Source organism: Lasioglossum baleicum, unplaced genomic scaffold (assembly GCF_051020765.1).
Source record: "Lasioglossum baleicum unplaced genomic scaffold, iyLasBale1 scaffold0026, whole genome shotgun sequence".
NCBI lineage: Eukaryota > Metazoa > Arthropoda > Insecta > Hymenoptera > Halictidae > Lasioglossum > Lasioglossum baleicum.
The window spans coordinates 2024175-2033447 of record NW_027469086.1 but is presented as its reverse complement, the minus strand read 5'-3'; the positions used below and the strand labels follow the sequence as shown (position 1 = coordinate 2033447).

At 49.5% G+C, this 9273-nt stretch overlaps 1 long non-coding RNA gene across 2 annotated transcripts; it reads right to left on the bottom strand.

Moving 5' to 3' along the window:
• Nucleotides 1–370: 370 nt before the first annotated feature.
• On the bottom strand, nt 371–2098 carry LOC143219370 (uncharacterized). 2 transcript variants are annotated; one of them, XR_013011305.1, is made up of 4 exons: nt 1314–2098; nt 866–1234; nt 616–745; nt 384–523 (listed from the first exon to the last, which is right to left on the bottom strand). It is a non-coding gene; the product is annotated as an uncharacterized LOC143219370 (long non-coding RNA). The 2 variants fall into 2 exon arrangements; XR_013011304.1 differs by having other exon boundaries at nt 371–745.
• Nucleotides 2099–9273: the final 7175 nt, after the last annotated feature.

Here is a 9273-nt window from a genome sequence, read left to right as displayed (position 1 = left end):
GACACTGTTTTACGAGGATTAAGTTTCTGTCAAGCCTATCTTGATGATCTTCTGATTGCTTCGAAGGATGAAGAGCAACATCGTATTCATTTGGAGCAGGTCTTTCTTCGTCTTAAGAAATATGGGTTATCCATTAACGTTTCTAAAAGTAAATTTGCACAAGATGAAGTGGAATATCTTGGTTATACGGTCAATCGTTTTGGAATACGTCCTTTGGATAGAAGAGTTAGAGCTATTATTGATTTCAAGAAACCAAATAATATCAGTGAACTGAGACGGTACCTTGGAATCATAAATTTTTATCATAGATTCATTTCGAATGCAGCATCAATTTTAGCACCATTAAACAAATACTTATCAGGTGCTAAAAGAAAAGATAAACGACAAATTAGTTGGACCGCTGATGCAGAAAAATCTTTTGAAGAAAGTAAAAGATGTTTAGCGGAAAATACACTTTTAGTTCATCCTTTAGAAAATTCAAAACTTTTTCTTAGAACAGATGCTTCGAATGTAGCAATCGGAGCTGTTTTGGAACAATTTCAAGATGAGTCGTATAAACCACTTGGATTCTTTTCCAAAAAGCTATCAGAATCTCAACAAAAATATAGTACATACGACAGAGAGTTAATAGCAATTTATGCTGCACTAAAATTTTTTCGTCATATGGTTGATGGTCGGGATGTAACCATTTTCACTGATCATAAACCGTTGCAATATGCCTTTCTACAATCTTCTGAAAAAGCTTCTGAAAGACAGAGAAGACAGCTTGATTTCATTAGTCAAATTACCACTAAAATTATCCATGTTGCAGGACATAATAATCAAGTTGCTGATGCTTTTTCAAGAATAGGCGCTGTTAACTTACCTGTAATAGTTTCTACAGATGAACTTTTTGAGGAACAACAGAAAGATGAAGAACTTAAATCACTATTAGAGTCTGAAACAGTTCTTTCCTTAAAACCACTCAGGTTAGATAACGGTGAAAAGACAATTTATTGTGACGTGAGTAGAGATATTAGAATATATGTTCCAACAAGTCTTCGAAGACGAATTTTTGACGTCTCTCATAATTTATCTCATCCAAGCGGTAGAACAACTAAAAGGATTATTTCTCAAAGTTTTGTATGGCCAAATATGCGTAAAGACATTATTAGTTGGACTAGAACATGTTTATCTTGTCAGAGAGCGAAAATTCATAGACATGTTATTCGAAACTCTGAACACATTCCAGTTCCTAAAATTAGATTTTCACATGTACATATTGATATTGTTGGTCCTTTACCAGTTTCAAAAGGATTTCGCTTTTGTCTTACTATGATTGATAGAAGTACAAGATGGCCTGAAGCTACACCCATTCCAGATACTTCTGCAGATACGGTGGTTAATGCATTCTTTGCTACGTGGGTCGCAAGATTTGGAGCACCAGCTGTTATTACTACTGATAGAGGAGCTCAATTTGAGTCACTACTTTTTCAAGCATTAATAAAACTTATTGGTAGTCAAAGGATTAGGACAACGGCTTATCACCCTCAATCTAATGGAATAATTGAACGTTGGCATCGTTCTCTCAAATCGGCAATTAAGTGTCATAATTCCTCTAATTGGGTAGATGTTCTTCCTATGGTTCTTCTAGGTCTCCGAATCAGTTATAAAGATGATATCAAGGCCTCTGCTGCAGAGATGGTTTTCGGTACAACATTACGGATTCCAGGAGAATTTTTTGCAGCTGAAGATCCTATTGGGTGTCCTCAAATTTTTCTTGAAAAGTTGCGGGAACATATTCGAGCAATTCGTCCAACACCTACATCTCATCACGCTTCACGAAAACCTTTTGTATACAAGGAATTAGAAGATTGTACATATGTTTTTGTTAGAGTAGACAAACTTAAAACATCTCTTGAACTTCCATATGAAGGTCCTTATCAGATTATAGAAAGATTAACAGATTTTCTGTATAAAATTAATTATAAAGGTGTTCCTACCACCATTAACATAGATAGATTAAAACCAGCTTTTTTAGAAAATGTTCTAGAAGTTCAAGAATGTTCTAAATTCGATGATAATATCATTTTAGATTCCTTTAAGATTAATGGAAAATGTAAACCTAAACGTAGAGTCAGATTCATAACCTAAAAGTTATAAGTTTATTTACTCTACTATTAGGGGGGGAGTAAATGTGGCGACTGTAGCGACACTCACTAATGTGAAGTTAGCGTTGTGAAGTTGGCGTTAAATTCAAATGTTTAAATTAGTTATTTTCTTGTCATTGACAAAATACAATTTGTTTAATCAATAGTTTGCCATCAATGAAGTTGGATCTAAAAATATTGTGATCAAAGAATTTAATTCTATTAAAGTTTTGTTAATAAACATCATCTTAATTTATTTATTGGAATCTCTAATATAATTCACTAGAGATTTACCAAACGCATGGCTAGTCGAGCAAAAACACGTGCGAGAGGATGCATCCCGCAGGGTAGTCGAATAAAAACACGTGCGAGAGGATGCATCCCGCAGGCTAGTCGAGCAAAAACACGTGCGAGAGGATGCATCCCGCAGGCTAGTCGAGTAAAAACACGTGCGAGAGGATGCATCCTGCAGGCTAGACGAGTAAAAACACGTGCGAGGTTTTGTGGGATGCGCATGCGCAGGTTTTGTGGGATGCGCGTGCGCAGGTTTTTTGGGATGCGCATGGCTAGTCGAGCAAAAACACGTGCGAGAGGATGCATCCCGCAGGGTAGTCGAGTAAAAACACGTGCGAGAGGATGCATCCCGCAGGCTAGTCGAGCAAAAACACGTGCGAGAGGATGCATCCCGCAGGCAAGTCGAGTAAAAACACGTGCGAGAGGATGCATCCCGCAGGCTAGTTGAGTAAAAACACGTGCGAGGTTTTGTGGGATGCGCATGCGCAGGTTTTGTGGGATGCGCATGCGCAGGTTTTGTGGGATGCGCATGCGCAGGTTTTGTGGGATGCGCATGCGCAGGTTTTTTGGGATGCGCATGGCTAGTCGAGCAAAAACACGTGCGAGAGGATGCATCCCGCAGGCTAGTCGAGTAAAAACACGTGCGAGAGGATGCATCCCGCAGGGTAGTCGAGTAAAAACACGTGCGAGAGGATGCATCCCGCAGGCTAGTCGAGCAAAAACACGTGCGAGAGGATGCATCCCGCAGGCTAGTCGAGCAAAAACACGTCCGAGAGGATGCATCCCGCAGGCAAGTCGAGTAAAAACACGTGCGAGAGGATGCATCCCGCAGGCTAGTCGAGTAAAAACACGTGCGAGGTTTTGTGGGATGCGCATGCGCAGGTTTTGTGGGATGCGCATGCGCAGGTTTTTTGGAATGCGCATGCGCAGGTTTTTTGGGATGCGCATGGCTAGTCGAGCAAAAACACGTGCGAGAGGATGCATCCCGCAGGCTAGTCGAGTAAAAACACGTGCGAGAGGATGAATCCCGAAGGCTAGTCGAGTAAAAACACGTGCGAGAGGATGCATCCCGCAGGCTAGTCGAGCAAAAACACGTGCGAGAGGATGCATCCCGCAGGCTGGTCGAGCAAAAACACGTGCGAGAGGATGCATCCCGCAGGCTAGTCGAGTAAAAACACGTGCGAGAGGATGCATCCTGCAGGCTAGTCGAGTAAAAACACGTGCGAGAGGATGAATCCCGAAGGCTAGTCGAGTAAAAACACGTGCGAGAGGATGCATCCCGCAGGCTAGTCGAGCAAAAACACGTGCGAGAGGATGCATCCCGCAGGCTGGTCGAGCAAAAACACGTGCGAGAGGATGCATCCCGCAGGCTAGTCGGGTAAAAACACGTGCGAGAGGATGCATCCCGCAGGCTAGTCGAGTAAAAACACGTGCGAGGTTTTGTGGGATGCGCATGCGCAGGTTTTGTGGGATGCGCATGCGCAGGTTTTGTGGGATGCGCATGCGCAGGTTTTTTGGGATGCGCATGGCTAGTCGAGCAAAAACACGTGCGAGAGGATGCATCCCGCAGGCTGGTCGAGCAAAAACACGTGCGAGAGGATGCATCCCGCAGGCTAGTCGAGTAAAAACACGTGCGAGAGGATGCATCCTGCAGGCTAGTCGAGTAAAAACACGTGCGAGAGGATGCATCCCGCAGGCTAGTCGAGTAAAAACACGTGCGAGAGGATGCATCCCGCAGGCTAGTCGGGTAAAAACACGTGCGAGAGGATGCATCCCGCAGGCTAGTCGAGTAAAAACACGTGCGAGGTTTTGTGGGATGCGCATGCGCAGGTTTTGTGGGATGCGCATGCGCAGGTTTTGTGGGATGCGCATGCGCAGGTTTTTTGGGATGCGCATGGCTAGTCGAGCAAAAACACGTGCGAGAGGATGCATCCCGCAGGCTAGTCGAGTAAAAACACGTGCGAGAGGATGCATCCTGCAGGCTAGACGAGTAAAAACACGTGCGAGGTTTTGTGGGATGCGCATGCGCAGGTTTTGTGGGATGCGCGTGCGCAGGTTTTTTGGGATGCGCATGGCTAGTCGAGCAAAAACACGTGCGAGAGGATGCATCCCGCAGGGTAGTCGAGTAAAAACAAGTGCGAGGTTTTGTGGGATGCGCATGCGCAGGTTTTGTGGGATGCGCATGCGCAGGTTTTGTGGGATGCGCATGCGCAGGTTTTTTGGGATGCGCATGCGCAGGTTTTTTGGGATGCGCATGGCTAGTCGAGCAAAAACACGTGCGAGAGGATGCATCCCGCAGGCTAGTCGAGTAAAAACACGTGCGAGGTTTTGTGGGATGCGCATGCGCAGGTTTTGTGGGATGCGCATGCGCAGGTTTTTTGGGATGCGCATGCGCAGGTTTTTTGGGATGCGCATGGCTAGTCGAGCAAAAACACGTGCGAGAGGATGCATCCCGCAGGCTAGTCGAGTAAAAACACGTGCGAGGTTTTGTGGGATGCGCATGCGCAGGTTTTGTGGGATGCGCATGCGCAGGTTTTTTGGGATGCGCATGCGCAGGTTTTTTGGGATGCGCATGGCTAGTCGAGCAAAAACACGTGCGAGAGGATGCATCCCGCAGGCAAGTCGAGTAAAAACACGTGCGAGAGGATGCATCCCGCAGGGTAGTCGAGTAAAAACACGTGCGAGAGGATGCATCCCGCAGGCTAGTCGAGCAAAAACACGTGCGAGAGGATGCATCCCGCAGGCAAGTCGAGTAAAAACACGTGCGAGAGGATGCATCCCGCAGGCTAGTCGAGTAAAAACACGTGCGAGGTTTTGTGGGATGCGCATGCGCAGGTTTTGTGGGATGCGCATGCGCAGGTTTTTTGGGATGCGCATGCGCAGGTTTTTTGGGATGCGCATGGCTAGTCGAGCAAAAACACGTGCGAGAGGATGCATCCCGCAGGCTAGTCGAGTAAAAACACGTGCGAGAGGATGCATCCTGCAGGCTAGTCGAGTAAAAACACGTGCGAGAGGATGCATCCCGCAGGCTAGTCGAGTAAAAACACGTGCGAGAGGATGCATCCCGCAGGCTAGTCGGGTAAAAACACGTGCGAGAGGATGCATCCCGCAGGCTAGTCGAGTAAAAACACGTGCGAGGTTTTGTGGGATGCGCATGCGCAGGTTTTGTGGGATGCGCATGCGCACGTTTTGTGGGATGCGCATGCGCAGGTTTTTTGGGATGCGCATGGCTAGTCGAGCAAAAACACGTGCGAGAGGATGCATCCCGCAGGCTGGTCGAGCAAAAACACGGGCGAGAGGATGCATCCCGCAGGCTAGTCGAGTAAAAACACGTGCGAGAGGATGCATCCTGCAGGCTAGTCGAGTAAAAACACGTGCGAGAGGATGCATCCCGCAGGCTAGTCGAGTAAAAACACGTGCGAGAGGATGCATCCCGCAGGCTAGTCGGGTAAAAACACGTGCGAGAGGATGCATCCCGCAGGCTAGTCGAGTAAAAACACGTGCGAGGTTTTGTGGGATGCGCATGCGCAGGTTTTGTGGGATGCGCATGCGCAGGTTTTTTGGGATGCGCATGGCTAGTCGAGCAAAAACACGTGCGAGAGGATGCATCCCGCAGGCTAGTCGAGTAAAAACACGTGCGAGAGGATGCATCCTGCAGGCTAGACGAGTAAAAACACGTGCGAGGTTTTGTGGGATGCGCATGCGCAGGTTTTGTGGGATGCGCGTGCGCAGGTTTTTTGGGATGCGCATGGCTAGTCGAGCAAAAACACGTGCGAGAGGATGCATCCCGCAGGGTAGTCGAGAAAAACACGTGCGAGAGGATGCATCCCGCAGGCTAGTCGAGCAAAAACACGTGCGAGAGGATGCATCCCGCAGGCAAGTCGAGTAAAAACACGTGCGAGAGGATGCATCCCGCAGGCTAGTCGAGTAAAAACACGTGCGAGGTTTTGTGGGATGCGCATGCGCAGGTTTTTTGGGATGCGCATGGCTAGTCGAGCAAAAACACGTGCGAGAGGATGCATCCCGCAGGCTAGTCGAGCAAAAACACGTGCGAGAGGATGCATACCGCAGGCAAGTCGAGTAAAAACACGTGCGAGAGGATGCATCCCGCAGGCTAGTCGAGTAAAAACACGTGCGAGGTTTTGTGGGATGCGCATGCGCAGGTTTTGTGGGATGCGCATGCGCAGGTTTTTTGGGATGCGCATGGCTAGTCGAGCAAAAACACGTGCGAGAGGATGCATCCCGCAGGGTAGTCGAGTAAGAACACGTGCGAGAGGATGCATCCCGCAGGCTAGTCGAGCAAAAACACGTGCGAGAGGATGCATCCCGCAGGCTAGTCGAGTAAAAACACGTGCGAGAGGATGCATCCCGCAGGCTAGTCGAGTAAAAACACGTGCGAGAGGATGCATCCCGCAGGCTAGTCGAGTAAAAACACGTGCGAGGTTTTGTGGGATGCGCATGCGCAGGTTTTGTGGGATGCGCATGCGCAGGTTTTTTGGGATGCGCATGGCTAGTCGAGCAAAAACACGTGCGAGAGGATGCATCCCGCAGGGTAGTCGAATAAAAACACGTGCGAGAGGATGCATCCCGCAGGCTAGTCGAGCAAAAACACGTGCGAGAGGATGCATCCCGCAGGCTAGTCGAGTAAAAACACGTGCGAGAGGATGCATCCCGCAGGCTAGTCGAGTAAAAACACGTGCGAGGTTTTGTGGGATGCGCATGCGCAGGTTTTGTGGGATGCGCATGCGCAGGTTTTTTGGGATGCGCATGGCTAGTCGAGCAAAAACACGTGCGAGAGGATGCATCCCGCAGGCTGGTCGAGCAAAAACACGTGCGAGAGGATGCATCCCGCAGGGTAGTCGAGTAAGAACACGTGCGAGAGGATGCATCCCGCAGGCTAGTCGAGCAAAAACACGTGCGAGAGGATGCATCCCGCAGGCTAGTCGAGTAAAAACACGTGCGAGAGGATGCATCCCGCAGGCTAGTCGAGTAAAAACACGTGCGAGAGGATGCATCCCGCAGGCTAGTCGGGTAAAAACACGTGCGAGAGGATGCATCCCACAGGCTAGTCGAGTAAAAACACGTGCGAGGATTTGTGGGATGCGCATGCGCAGGTTTTGTGGGATGCGCATGCGCAGGTTTTGTGGTATGCGCATGCGCAGGTTTTGTGGGATGCGCATGCGCAGGTTTTTTGGGATGCGCATGGCTAGTCGAGCAAAAACACGTGCGAGAGGATGCATCCCGCAGGCTAGTCGAGTAAAAACACGTGCGAGAGGATGCATCCTGCAGGCTAGACGAGTAAAAACACGTGCGAGGTTTTGTGGGATACGCATGCGCAGGTTTTGTGGGATGCGCGTGCGCAGGTTTTTTGGGATGCGCATGGCTAGTCGAGCAAAAACACGTGCGAGAGGATGCATCCCGCAGGGTAGTCGAGTAAAAACACGTGCGAGAGGATGCATCCCGCAGGCTAGTCGAGCAAAAACACGTGCGAGAGGATGCATCCCGCAGGCAAGTCGAGTAAAAACACGTGCGAGAGGATGCATCCCGCAGGCTAGTCGAGTAAAAACACGTGCGAGGTTTTGTGGGATGCGCATGCGCAGGTTTTGTGGGATGCGCATGCGCAGGTTTTGTGGGATGCGCATGCGCAGGTTTTTTGGGATGCGCATGGCTAGTCGAGCAAAAACACGTGCGAGAGGATGCATCCCGCAGGCTAGTCGAGTAAAAACACGTGCGAGAGGATGCATCCCGCAGGCTAGTCGAGCAAAAACACGTGCGAGAGGATGCATCCCGCAGGCTGGTCGAGCAAAAACACGTGCGAGAGGATGCATCCCGCAGGCTAGTCGAGTAAAAACACGTGCGAGAGGATGCATCCCGCAGGCTAGTCGAGTAAAAACACGTGCGAGAGGATGCATCCCGCAGGCTAGTCGGGTAAAAACACGTGCGAGAGGATGCATCCCGCAGGCTAGTCGAGTAAAAACACGTGCGAGGTTTTGTGGGATGCGCATGCGCAGGTTTTGTGGGATGCGCATGCGCAGGTTTTTTGGGATGCGCATGGCTAGTCGAGCAAAAACACGTGCGAGAGGATGCATCCCGCAGGCTAGTCGAGTAAAAACACGTGCGAGAGGATGCATCCCGCAGGCTAGTCGAGTAAAAACACGTGCGAGGTTTTGTGGGATGCGCATGCGCAGGTTTTGTGGGATGCGCATGCGCAGGTTTTTTGGGATGCGCATGGCTAGTCGAGCAAAAACACGTGCGAGAGGATGCATCCCGCAGGGTAGTCGAGAAAAACACGTGCGAGAGGATGCATCCCGCAGGCTAGTCGAGCAAAAACACGTGCGAGAGGATGCATCCCGCAGGCAAGTCGAGTAAAAACACGTGCGAGAGGATGCATCCCGCAGGCTAGTCGAGTAAAAACACGTGCGAGGTTTTGTGGGATGCGCATGCGCAGGTTTTGTGGGATGCGCATGCGCAGGTTTTTTGGGATGCGCATGGCTAGTCGAGCAAAAACACGTGCGAGAGGATGCATCCCGCAGGGTAGTCGAGAAAAACACGTGCGAGAGGATGCATCCCGCAGGCTAGTCGAGCAAAAACACGTGCGAGAGGATGCATCCCGCAGGCAAGTCGAGTAAAAACACGTGCGAGAGGATGCATCCCGCAGGCTAGTCGAGTAAAAACACGTGCGAGGTTTTGTGGGATGCGCATGCGCAGGTTTTGTGGGATGCGCATGCGCAGGTTTTGTGGGATGCGCATGCGCAGGTTTTTTGGGATGCGCATGGCTAGTCGAGCAAAAACACGTGCGAGAGGATGCATCCCGCAGGCTAGTCGAGTAAAAACACGTGCGAGAGGATGC